Consider the following 11485-nt stretch of genomic DNA (forward strand, 5'->3'; position numbering starts at 1 on the left):
GGAAGCGAACCTCCAACATGTAGTAGATGCGGCAATAGCCTTACAGTTATACACGTTCTTCTTCAGTGTCCGGAAATAGATGCAGAGAGGAAAAAGTACTTCCCCTCCCTGTATCGTGATCACGTACCTCTCCACCCAGCATTTTTTCTCAGCAATGAACCGCTGTTCAATTTTAACACGGTCTTAAGCTTTTTAAAAGAAACCGACATCTTAAAAATTATTTGGCCAGGTTATTTGTAGCACTACCTCCTCTTTGGAGGTTGTAGCTGCAATGTAAGCATATTTGTAGAGCACGTACGTGCCTCACGACCCTTGCCTCCAAGGGTCCTGTTGAGGTACTAGTGCTACCATCTCCTATGCGACTCGCTTAACCATCCATCGTTGCCAACATATTATGATCATAGGACATGTAACTAATCATTGCCATTATTTTAGTACATTTATATTTTAAGCAATTTACAGAGACTTATTTTAGGCCCGTTTACAGCCGTGTTACATTCTTTGATCCCATTAATACTTCATTACACCATGTGTTTGGCGCTCTTTGGCCAGAACTGGCCCTTGCGCCATTAAAACCCATTAATCATCATCTTCTTATTCACGAACCTCTTGCAAATTCATCGGTTGTTGTGTGCTTCATTTGTTTACACTGTTTTCTAAAGGTTCTTAATTCTTATCTCGATAATTTGTTTTTGCTGTTATTGCTCACCCTTAATTGGAAGTGTTTTCTCTTTGTATTGTATAGGTTTTGAACGACCTTGGGTTTGATTTTTTTTACCCTTTACGGTGCCAAATTGCGCACCTGTACCTCATGTTGGTTATTATTTATTTTTCAACAAATACGGCCATAACCGCCAAAAAAGGGCAGCTGGCAGTATTGCATGAATAAATTCAGTGCTCCACCTATTCAAGGCTGCGCAGTCAACTTGTGTTGAGGAAACCGATTTCTAGTATCTCATTATTGCTTGTGCTAAATCAAAATATTTTTTCTCTGAACAAAGCTGTCATTATTTTGATCTTCATTTGGCGTTTAAGCAGTCGGCGAGCAAGGTAGAAGAGTCGTATACCCAGTCCACAGGCATGCTTGTGATGAGATTCAGCAAAAAGTATTCTCGAATGAATGCCACGTTACGCACCTAAAACAACTCATCACACCGATAACAAATATTGCTCTAATGCGGCACAAGTTCGCGGCGGCAGAAAATCATTAAAAAAAAGGAACGGCTAAACTACGCCGAACGCGAGCGCGCTTCGCCAACACGCAGTTGGGCGGCCGAGCGCCGCGCCCTAGCATGAGGACTGCTCGCAGCGCCACCGCCACCGTCATTCGGAAACAGTTCTCGCTCCCGTCTGCGGACGGCAGACTAGCCAGTATTCGATAGACCATAGTTAATGAACGCACCTGCAAAAGGCGCATACCGCGATCATCGAAACGCATCGGGGATGTGGCGTGTTTGGCATTAAATTTTGGCAAATCCGGAATTTTCCTGATGTCTACAAGGCCCCAAGTGGGCGCTGCATGTGGTCCTGGAGATGGCTTTTATTCCACCATCACCAAATCTTTCAACAAAGCCTTTATATAAACTGTTCGCTTTTAACATTTGTTTTGTACAGCCGATACAACACATTTAGTGGTTCAGATATATTCACCTTCTGAAGCGTGGATGTTTAGCTTAGTGGGTTAACAGTCTGCTTCTGAGCGTAGGATCGTAGGTTCGAATCTAACCACCACCAACGTTTTTCCTGTTGAATTTTTACAGCGAAGCTGTTTATGGCTAGGGTTCCGTGGACGATTCATGTGCGTAGGCAAAAACTCAGGTGCCGCGCGAACGCACTCGTGCCATTGCACGCGGTAATGATGTGGTTTGGGTAGCACGATTAGTTGTGTCAGTCAGAGGCGCCTCCGGGGACAGCGAGGACGGAATGGCAACAATCACGGCACGCAAACATATATTCAAACACACACAAAATGCACGTACAAGGTCACAGAACATGGGGGCTAGTGAGACCAAGTGTTCAGGGCGACTACCACCACGCACTCACAATTTGGCTGGTATTGCGTCGCGCGATGAACGGCACCAGCGGAGACGGCAGGTGAGCCCTCGCGGACTCTGGTTCGGCGGTCGACTGGTTGCCAGGAGCGGAAGACGAGTCGTTTAGAGGTCCCCTCGTGCGTTGCGCACTCGACCGGGTCCTTCTGATAGCTGTTGGCCTCCCGAACGTTGAGGTCCGACTCCAGCCAACGCGTCTTCCTTCCTCCGCTTCTCAGCTCCGCCTGCCTTGCAGACATGGCTCTTCTGTGGGCTGCTTGAGCCACACGTTATTTGTCGATTCGCTGAAAGTTCACGCTCGCTCATTCATAGGTGTTTTCTTGATTTGTTATTTTGATGCTCCACGAGCGCACGTGCAGCGAGTTGTCCATGTGAATGATGCAGCCGCCGCGATGCACATGCTTCCTTGTTTTCGACGCCACTTCGTCGTCGTCCACGATCCGTCTCTTGGCATTTCACTACACTCGAGTTGCAGTAGGCAATTAGATTATAAAAATTAGACTACTAAAAGAAGTAAAAAGTTTTGATGATCCTTATAAATAAATTTATAAGGCGAGTGGTGGTGCCGCAAAACTGTACTAATTGTCCCTATTAACTTTTGTCCTAGTGGCATCACACAGCTTTGCGAGTTTGCAAATCCATCACTGAACAAAATATTGTGTCATAAAATCCAAACTTTGGAATGATCCTGCACGTGCTCAAAGACTTGTTCAATTTACGAATTTAGAAAGATGGGATTGCTAAAGACTTCGGAGAAAGCCTAATAGACGAGGCAACCTAAAGTTTGCCCGCGCGGCACCAGCACCGCCCACTCCCCTGGCGGAAGGATGGAAGTGTCGAAAGTCGCCGCCGGACCAGCGTGCGCCCGTGTTCTCTACGGCGCGAGCGACCGCGTGCGTTGTTTTCGTGACGGCGAGCGCGACCTTATCAACCAGGAAAGGTGGCACGCAATACTGCTGTGTTGTTGATTGCCACAAGAGCCTCGAATAGTCGAATGCCGCCCGTGAAGTTCTACAGAATTCTGGAGAGGTGGTACGAGGAGGACAGACGACAAGCGTGGATAACTGCAGTGTGCCGAGTCAAGTAACTCACGTACTTTCGCATTCACGTGCAATATCACGGCCACTCGAGAAAAACGCAATAGTAATGTGCCTGTATTTAGCGCATGGCCGTTTGTTTAGACGTGTCGCGTAGTTGAATCGTACAGTGAAATCCACCGTGTTAGCTTAGGACTAAATGCTTGCGTGTAGCGCTGCTAAGCTCGACGACGCGAGCTCGATTCTCGGCCACGGCGGCCGCATTTCGATGGGGGCGAAATGCAAGAATACAGTTCTTGCATGTACTTTGATTTTTGTGCACGTTAAAGAACCCCCGCTGGTCAAATTTATTCCTGAGACCCTCCAATAGAGCGTGCCTCATAATGATATTGTGCTTTTGGCACGTAAAACCTACGAATTTAATTGATTGTACTGTTCGTTCACTCTCGATCGGCAAAGACTGGCTTAAGATAATTATATCTTTTTTTCAAACGCTGCAACTTAAATGCCTAGTTGTACAGGCAACAAATAGGGCCACACGTTACTTGTCTTTTGTGTGGTGGCAATCCGTATTTAATGCAAGCTGTGGTCATCGCATGCGTCGGTAAGCGGCAGATCGCAAAGCAGCTGCCCTAGACGCCCGCGTTGTGTTTGTTGCTTGGCCATCCTTTCTGGGTTCACAATATCCAAGCATGTTTTAAAGTAATTGCCACCTTGCACATTCTTCCTGCTTCACTCTTCCCGCCAAGAATCTTCCGTTTAGTGTAGTAGCCGGCTATCGGTGTGAGCTTACTTTTGCTGCGAGAAACTAGATTTGCTTTGGTGAGGCATGTATTGCTCATTCTTGCGCCCGTGCTCCTGGTCCCAAGGTAATAGCTGGTTACCGTGACCTGGGTTCATTACGTGGAGCAGTTTGTACGAGTGATTTCTCATGACCAGTGAAAAGATGCCTTGCTCATTAATGCAATGAGTTGCCATGACTCTAGCATTGAATACGGCATGATATACATTAAATATTTATACAGCATGATATAAGGCATTATGCACATATGTAGTACTTACATCGTTAATTTTATTGGCTTATTGGCGCCTAATGCATGTGTTATTTCTGTTCCGACAGTGCTGATGCCACTCGCTGGGAGCAAAATTGAGAGCAGCCGTGTGTGCGCCGTCGAAAACGGAGCGCCGGGAGCAAGAGCAGCGAAGGAAAGCGCGGGCGAAACAGTGTAAACAAAGCGGAGACTGCACCGCGGAGCGACCGCGCTGCTTGAAATTTCCACATTGGGGGCGCTGTCAGGAGGCGCAGCAGCGCCTTCAGGCGATCGTTTTCTCGTCTATAAACAATAGTACCAGACAATATATTCGAAGTATTCGAAGCCAAAGCCAAGAAGATTAGATAAGTACAATAATTTAATTCTTATGGTAGATAAATGGCAGCAGTGTCAGAAATTTCGCTAGTAAGTCTGCAAAATTATTCTAGACATAGCGCAAATTATGCGCCAAGTGGCCTGCTCAAGCGGCAAGGCTCTTGCACATCCACGTCTCGCTACATGACGCAAGGCTATATCCGGGGAAATAGCATGGCGCATGTTGGCGCCGCCTACAGGCTAGGCAGGACCTTCGCAACCTTATTTTACAGCGAAGCTGTTTGCCTCAAATTCGTCGGGATTTTTCGTGTCCGCATGCGCGGTGCTCACACAAAAATGTGGCCCGATCCCGGAGACTGTGAAAAGAAGTGAGAAGCGCACAGTGTGCTGCTTCTCCAAGAAGCATCACATTACGTCATCAGGTGACATCACTTGACGAAGACGTCATCGCGTGACATCACGTTTGACGTGATGACGCTATCAGATTTTTCACCAGCGATATCATCCCGTCACGATGCCGTTACTTCTCGCATATTCTAATTAAAATTCAAAGCTGTCGTGTCTGCAGCTTGCGTGTAAGTCGTACTTCACCAATTTTGTGACGCAATCTACACTGACAAATTCAATTAGTTCAGTAAGGCACTTGCGCTTGCCGGAGGGCCTAGGAGAATGGGCAGTTTCCATTATTGTCTAATTCACTAATTCACTATTCACGCTAATATATAGTGACTAGCACGTTGCCATTATTCTATGCAGGGTGTTTCAGCGAACACTTTCAAAAATATTTTAAGTTGCCTGTGGCAGATAGCACAACTCTAGCAGATGCGCTGATCTACTCGAAGAGGCAGAAATTACGTGCACAAAAAATTGAAAGGCATAATAGACTTATTACCAAACATTCACTAATTAAGTATGAACCGATTACCTTTTGGCACACATAGCAATTTACACTCTGGTGGGTGAGACGACAAGGCATATCCACTTGAAATTGATTGTGTGGATGACACCATTTAGTAGATATGCGCCGTCAAACGTGGTGTAAAAATGCTGTCGGTCCACTTACTTTCCCAACAAGACGTCGTTTTATGCATTGAAGCACAAAATTAGCTGGAAAGCTAATGCATTTTCCTGGAAAGTTGAGGGAATTATTATCTCGAAACTGGTATCATTCATAGAATTCGTTGCAAGTGGATCCGCCTTGCGAAGCACCCGGCAAGAATTTGTAAATATAAATATGTGCCATAAGAAAATTAGCTAAAAGCTTAGTGTTTTTTGGTAATTAGTCCAATATCCCTTTCCATTTTTTCTTAGTAATATCCGCCTCTTCGAGTAGAGCAGCTCATGGAGTAGAATTGTGCTATCTGCCACAGGCAATTCAAGGAAATTTGAAACTGTTCGCTGAAACACCCGGTATACATGTATTCGACAAACACATTCGCTAACGAAAGCCTGTTTTCTGTGCACAGTGCATATCTATATAGAACAAGGTATAGTTGTATGAATTATATGTTTCCCTTGTTGTAGTCACCGCCATTCTATAGAAAGCTGTGTTACTTGTCTAAGTAGGATCAAAAAGTGGAACTGAATGGTTTGTTTTTTTGGCTAGTAGCAACATTACCTGGACACAACTACTTCAATTTTATTTACAACTATTTCAACTTTACTTATAGATGTACCTACATCGCCCTCTAGGGGCATTGTTGTAGAGGGGTTTATGTATTTTTGCATTACACAAAAATACATAAACAACATCATGGAATACACTACGCAGTACACCGGCCACGGTGGCTCAATTAGCTAAGGTGTTGCACTACTGAGCAAGAGGTCGCGGGATCGAATACCAGCCGCGGCGGCCGCATTTCGATGGAGGCTAAATGCAAAAACACCCGTGTGCTTGCGTTGTAGTGCACGTTAAAGGGATACGGACACAAAAGTTGGCGGGTGGTTTTTCGCGTGAGAACAAAAGTTGAACTGTTTGGAATAACGAATACAACAAGCTGGTTTGAAAAAAAAACGAGTAACGTCTTTTTTTTTTTTTTTTGGGGGGGGGGGCGATTTTCTGCTGCGCCTTGCCTCCAAGCGGCCGCCGGCAGAACCTGAAATTTGACGTCATCAAACCCTCCGCGCGCGCGCGCGGCCAAGGTCGGCCGCAGTCGTCGCAGTGTTTCCAGTGGTTGCGGCCCCTTGCAGCGCTTCTTTATCTTCGTCGGCGATCTTCGCACGTCGTCCGTCTGAAACATTGTCACCGTCGGCGCTCCACGCAGGTGGCGCATATTACATGTGCCTTCCCGCAATGCCCAGGCATTGCTGCGCCCAAGGCTGTTATAACAGCATCGTTGGTCGTCACACGCCGTCGCACACGTTTCCCAGGGACGAGAAGGTGCGTAACCTTCGGATACGTGGCTGTCAGCCATCACGCCCAGCCTGGAGACCTCTAAAAATGACTTCGTTTGCGCGGACCACTTCGTCGACGATAATTACGTGACCAGCCCGGCTGTGCTGAAAAGCCTCGGCATGCCGCTCAAGGGGCCACGCCTAAAGCCTGGCGCTGTGCCCTCGGTTTTCTCACGAAAACGCAAGGCAGAGAGGATCAGTGGCGCGTTTGAAAAGGGGAGGCGAAAAGAGGTCGGCACTGTTTTCGTTCACTTGCAGCCTTCTTGAGTAGTGCTCACGCCGACAGCATAAACTACTATTCAGTCATCCACTCAGTGTTAAAGTACCCCGCAGCTGCCTCGCCTGCGTGCGCTCTTGAAAAAGCAAGTGTACAGGGGAAACGACAAATAATTGTTGCACAAGTGTCTGGTGCAGAGCGAAATGTACGCGCTACGGTTCGCGAAATCGCCGATTGCGCACTGATACCACGTCAGTTCGCGTAGCATTTCCGTAGTAAATGCCACAGCCAGGCTTTCCTTTCTCTAAGACAACAGATTCGATGTAGCTAAGTGATCTGGTCAACGGGTCGCTAGCGCGCCCGCCCATATAATAATAATAATAATAATAATAATAATAATAATAATAATAATAATAATAATACTTTATTCCACAAAGTTACAAATCACGAATTCAGCCAGTAAATGGTTTCGAACGGCGTGGAAGTGACAGTAGCCGAAAATACAGGGCTATGAAACAGCTGCAAAATTCCACACATGCCATGTTTCGTCGCGCATGAACGAACTGCGCAGCGGTCGAAAGCCGACCGCATAGGTAAACGCAAAGCGACGAGCTACGATGTTACCTACGATTCAGCCGTAACAGCTGTCTCTGCCTCATCGTAGCTCACAAAACTAGGAATTTCACATCCTATGTAACATCACTTTACGAGCTACTGCCGCTGCACGTTAAGTTTGTTAGAGAAAAAGCTTCCCATGTTGGTGGCCCGGGATGCCTAACCGGCACGTTCACTGCCGCCTTTCTTCGTCGCTTGACGCGGAACGCTCGGAACCGTAAGCGGTAATATTTCTTGCCAAGGTTGAATGGTCCTCGTCTTCAGACGTGTACTCATCGCTGGTAGACGCACCAGAACTCGAATTCATGCTCGCGATGACGGCGTCGGCGCGCTTCGATCGAATGACCGCGGCCGGCCGGCTGGCTATCCGACGAGGGTTTCGTGACGTCACACATTCCAATCCGCGCAGGTCGAGCGGCATGGCGCGCGCTCACAAAACGCCAAAAATAAAGCCATCCGCTGAAAAAATGAGCTAAATGACTACTTCTTTTCGGCATAATCGCACACTGAGGATTCATTTTCAGCATTTTCGTAAAATTTTCAGATTTAGTGTCCGTATCCCTTTCAAGAACCCCAGGAGGTCAAAATTATCCCGGAGCCCTCCACTAAGGCATGCCTCATAATCAGAACTGGCTTTGGCCCGTAAAACCCGAGAAAGTATGCAGTATAAATAAACAGTTGAACAGCATACGATAAATCGTACAAATACACAGGCAGGACAATTGCCCTTGACATCAAGAGCAGCGGTGGACAAAAAAAAGTCGGCACCATGTCAAGACATGCTGTTTTAAAAGTGAAGGAAACACTGAGTGGGGTGGTAACAATCCACCCCGGGAGGCTATTCCACTCAGGTATTGTTCTAGGAAAAAATGTATTTGCAAAAGCGTTTGTTCGGCATATATACTCGCGTACTTTCAAAAGATGGTCCCTTCGTGATGAAATGTAGCTAGGTGACTTTATGTAGTTAAATTTATCGATCGCGGTTTTGTCGTTTAATATGTAATAGAAGAGACAATTTGAGATATTTACGTCTTCATGAAAGAAAGGGCCATCCCAGTGCGTTGACAATTTCGCTTGAGCTTCTCGTGAAGTTGTAATTGCCCGTCACAAACCGACCGGTACGTTTCTGAACACGCTCCAGTTCATCAATATTTACTTTAGTTCCTGGGTCCCAGACGGTGCAGGCGTATTCCAATATTGGACGTACATTTGATACGTACAGAGTTTAACAACAGAAGGTGCCTTCCTTAAATTACGTCGTAGAAAGCTTAAAACGCGGCTGGCTTTTGCTGATACACTGCGAACTTGATCATTGCTGCAGCTCCGTCTCCTGAGTGAATCGCTGAAGTAATAAGAAAATTGGAAGCAAAATTGAGCGAAAAGACAACGTGTCCCATATAGGAACCGAACGCCTCCTTTTTGCAATATGCCTTCGTTGCTTTACGTCCCTATAAACCATAAACATTGCCTGGATGTCCATTAGATATTTCAGTTGGACATTCAATACCTCTATTAGAGGTTCAAATAGATCTAGTTTACGTAAAATCTACGTAGGTGGTACTGTCAAAAGTCCTCTTTTTTTACGTCGAAAAGATGTTATATGGATGTAATTGCTGGACATTTGTTACATTATTTGGATATTAGTTGTGAGCCGAAATACGTTATAAATACATGCCCAAGATGTAATTTTATACATTCCCCAGCATGTGCGGCAATCGTGTAGTGTCTTTTTCACCTGATAGAAAATGATACCAGGCTTCAAACATTGGTTCCACAGCAAAACTTTATTTTAGAACAAACATTACACATAATAAAGTAATCTTTCATAGAAAAATACAACTAAAATAATCTCACGTGTATATCCTCAAAAATGTATCTCAAGCTTTTATTCAGGATATGTTTAACAAAATGAAAGCTATGTTGAACAGCAAAAATGAAACCTATATCATACAGAATCTTAGGATATTGTTGCTTAGGAAAGATAGAACTAAACCAGAGCAATAAATCCCTAAATCATGCCCTTGCAAAGTATACCACAAGCTCTCGCTGAGGAATCCTTGTTATACCATACACAAAACGCAGCTAAGACAATATTGCATAAAAAAATACTAAGATGAACAGAAAGACCTGAAATGTCGAAGCGATGAATAGCGTGAACTTTAACAAGAGTTCCTTTGAACACGCAACTCTTACATCTGGCAGCATAAAGCTCAATATTTTCTCAGATATATTTGTGACCTTGTCAAAATGCAGACAATTGATGTGCAAGTAAAACAATAAAATCAATAGATGTACAAGTAAAACCTGCGAAATGTGACTAGAAAGTTGGTCGAAGCAAAATCCACAAAACCTGACTGGAAATACACAAACTACAAACTTCCAGGAGTGATGCACACATCTTCTGGGAGTAAAACATTAAACGCAATCCATGGTCCTTGTGATATCTGTAGAATGTGAGTAGAAATAAACAAATAAGTACAATCTTCTTTATAAGAATGAAATGAAAATTTAAAAATAATATTGTGCTGTCCAAATTTATGCTGTTATTTATGAAAGCTGTTTTGGCAATGATGACATCAATGGCAGCAGCAGCTGGGCACTTGATATAGGAAACAGCACAAAGGTGCCAACAGTGGTAGAAAATACATTTGAGCAGAGTAACCAGTTGGGCTTGTTGGTTGAACATCGCAGAAGGCCATGGCACGAAACCGACGAAGACAGGAGAGGCACACAAAGAAGAGACACAGCACTGACTTTCACAAAGCTGATTCTTGTTGAAAGTCAGCTCTGTGTCTGTGTTCCTTGTCTTTGTTGGTTCCGCGCTGTAGCCTTCTATGAAGAAAAAAAAATCATGTTGACAACATCTACTCTACAGAAACAGTAACACAACTCTACAATATGTGTACATACTGACATAGAAGTCTATGTGAAGACCAACTGTATGGATAAGTTATGCAATAGAGGTATTGGATGAACTTAAGACATGTATATCATTTACAAAGTATACACTTGGCACAGCAGTGGAGCACATGGCACATTCCAGACGTGGTCAAGCATTTGACAATATCGGAGCACTTGGTAAAATGCGGAGACGCAATGGGCACTCGGTATACTGCATAAACGGAGAGCACTCGGCACAGCAGCGGAGCACATAACACAGTACTGGAGCACTTGGAGACTTGGTAATGCAGTTCGAAAATGCAGACGCCATGGGACACTTTATATACTGGAGATGTGGAGAGGGCATGGCAGAGTGGCGGAGCACATAACAGTACTAGAGCATTTGGCACATTGGTGACATCATAAAGCACTTGGCAGTATTGGACACTCGGCACACTGGATCTAGACGCCACGGGTGATGGGTGAAAGTACAGCAGGCCTAGGAGACCATGTCAGACGTGTCCGGGCTGTTCAGTGGCACAACGCTGAAGAAAGCAAGATCATACTGGCAGCTAGATGCCGCGGGTGATAGGTAAAGGTACAACAGGCCGAAGGAACCATGTCACACATATCCGGGCTGTTCAGTGGCACAGTCCTGCAGAAAGCATGGTCGCGCAAGGTCAAAGAGTTTAACATAAAATGCCGAGAGCTAATAACATTTAACACAGGCTTTGGTGAGAAAAAAATCATATACCATTTTTAGATATTACGTATGTGTTAAAGATATCGATACTTTAGGCTAAGATTTGCACTCAGTAAATTTTGTACTATATTCTTTGCACGTAAACTTGAAGTGTAGGGAAAAATTTTAAGGGAACTAAGGATCGTGCAGTAAGCTGTGGAATAGAGGAGTTTAGTGTGATG

The sequence above is a fragment of the Dermacentor silvarum genome, chromosome 1, assembly GCF_013339745.2.
Source record: "Dermacentor silvarum isolate Dsil-2018 chromosome 1, BIME_Dsil_1.4, whole genome shotgun sequence".
NCBI classification, from domain to species: Eukaryota; Metazoa; Arthropoda; class Arachnida; order Ixodida; family Ixodidae; genus Dermacentor; species Dermacentor silvarum.